Below are 2,546 nucleotides of genomic sequence, written 5' to 3'. Positions count from 1 at the left end.
CCCAGTCTCTCCTCCTTGCTTGTCGGTGCAGAATCCCTTTGCTTGGGGACAGTCACTCGAGATCTCGTGGCTGGGTCTGTCCTGGCTGATGCAAAGAGGATTTCTTCCCCGGCGTGCGTGCCCGGTGGGGCTTTGGGGCCGTGGGACGTGTGGCCGTGGCCGTGGGCGCTGCGCCCGGGTGCCAGCGGGGGTACTGCACAGCCGGCATGGCGGGCACTGGGGCATGCGTGGGTCTGCCACCAACCCTGCCCCGTCCCCGCTGTCACCTCCGCTATGGCAGCCCTGGGGTGTGGGGCTGTGGGGACCTGCTGCTGCTTGTCCCCGCGTCAGGTGGCAGCATCTGCGGGAGAGGAGGAAGTGGTGAGATCCCCAGGGGCCTTCCTCACCCTCCTCCTCCTCCTCCTGGGGGTGGAGGGGCTGCTGGGGTGGGCAGGTACCCCGCAGCACCCGGGTACCCTGGAACTACATGAGATCCCTCGGGCGAAGGGGCTGCCCCAGCACGTCCTGGGATGGGGCAGTAAGTGCTGGGGCTGGGGGCGTGGGGGGGGGGGGGGGGCATCTACCCCTACAAAGGGTCCTGGTGCCTGCGGGCCTTTTGGGGATGCAGAGCTGTGGGGTGGGACGTGTGCCCTGTAACGCAGGTCGGCTGTGGTGCAGTCGATGGAGGGTCTGGACCGGCTGCAGTGAGCTGGAGGCGGGGTCCTGATGCCCCCCTGGTTATGGGGGGCTCCTTTGCTCAAACTGCACCTTCAGCGCCAGCTCTCACCCAACGCTGCTTCTTGCTGGGTGTCCTGGTTTCCTGGGGATAAAATCTATAGAATCACTTTTCTGTCACATTTTGTTTCAGTGTGTGCCCAGCTGTGGCTGGTGATCGAGGCCATCAGCAGTTAAACCCAGGGCAGCTGCCCCAGGCTGGCCCAGGTGTGTGCTGGGACATTAACCTCAGGGGCACTATAAAAGGGAAAGCTGTTGGGGATGGAAGGCTTTTGCTCTCCTCTCTCCTCCATCCTTTGCATTCCAGATTGCTATTCCTGGAGCAACTTGCCAGCACTCTGTAGCTAAGTATAATTCTGTGTGTTTTGTATTATCATGGTTTCTTTATTTTATTAAATCTGTTCACATTTTAACCCACAAGCCTCCCTCCTTTTCCCAATTCCCTTCCTCAGTTGGGTGAGAGAAAAACTGTTATTGTTTAGCCCCGGGTGTGGGCTGAAGGGAGGCACTGGATGGATGGGATGCAATGGGCTTTCCTCTCCCCACCTGCAGGAGCACCCAGAGGTATTTTCAATCTACATTTGAGTGAAATTCAGCCTGAACCTGCCCCAAAACTCACTCCCGTGCCAAGGGGTTTGGAGAGCTGCCCCAGAGCCCGGGGCTGGGTCTGGCTGCTTGTGTGGGACCCCCGCTGCCAACCACAGAGCGGGGCTGGTCCCGGGGGCGTCCCCAGCACCGCCCCGGGTCTGAGCAGCTCATGGAAGCTGTCACTTCGAGCACTTCTTGGCCTGGGAGGATCCTGTACTGGCCCAGGTAAGACCTGAAGGGAGGTTGTAGTGGGGTGGGAGTCAGCCTCTTCTCCCAGGCAACCAGCGACAGGACAAGAGGACACAGCCTCAAGCTTCGCCAGGGGAGGTTCAGGTTGGACATCAGGAAGCATTTCTTCTCAGCAAGGGTCATTAGCCATTGGAAGGGGCTGCCCAGGGAGGTGGTGGAGTCACCATCTCTGGAGGGGTTTAAGACAAGACTGGACATGGCACTTAGTGCCCTGGTCTAGTTGACATGGTGGTGTCAGGGCAATGGTTGGACTCGATGAGCCCAGAGGGCTCTTCCAACCTGATTGATGCTGTGATTCTGTGGGATGCTGCTGTGCGAGTGGGCAGGGAGGAACAAAGCCACATCCCACAAAGGTGCTGCAAGATGGGAGCTGGAGACGGGCGAGAAGAGGAGCTCCGGCGACCTCCTCCAGAAGCCAAGCAGGGAGGAGTCATTTCTTTCGCTGCCAAGTTCCAAAACAGTGAGCTAATACCTAAAACCCTAACTGTAAATCACGCCCGTTTGCACCGTGAGTTCACTGTACCGAAGCGGAAACACGGACTGTACAGACGCGCAGCTCAGAGGTGTGAAGCGCAGGCAGATGTTTCCAGGGCTCAGCCCGCAGCCGCTGTCAGCTCTGACGGGCTCGTGCAGGTCCCACGTTTTGGAAAAAAAAAAAAAAAGATATTGTAAACAAACGTAATCCTAGTAATAAACCCCGACTTTGTCACTGAGGTTTCCTTTATTACCGAGATGCTGTTCTGGAAATCGCGGTGCTTGCTGACACAGATCTCCACTCCGGTGGGAAGATTTGTGGCTTGAGATATTTTCTGTCTGTGTCTGGGGAGGGAAGAGCAGAGCGGAGCTGGGATCGCTCCCAGGGCTGCGGGACATGAGGGCTTCCAGAAGAGACTGGATGTGGCACTTAGTGCCATGGTCTAGTTGCCATGGTGGTGTCAGGGCAATGGTTGGACTCGATGAGCCCAGAGGGCTCTTCCAACCTGATTGATTCTATG

The sequence above is a fragment of the Nyctibius grandis genome, chromosome 27 (genome assembly GCF_013368605.1).
Source record: "Nyctibius grandis isolate bNycGra1 chromosome 27, bNycGra1.pri, whole genome shotgun sequence".
Taxonomy (NCBI): Eukaryota; Metazoa; Chordata; class Aves; order Nyctibiiformes; family Nyctibiidae; genus Nyctibius; species Nyctibius grandis.
Note: the sequence above shows the minus strand (reverse complement) of the source record.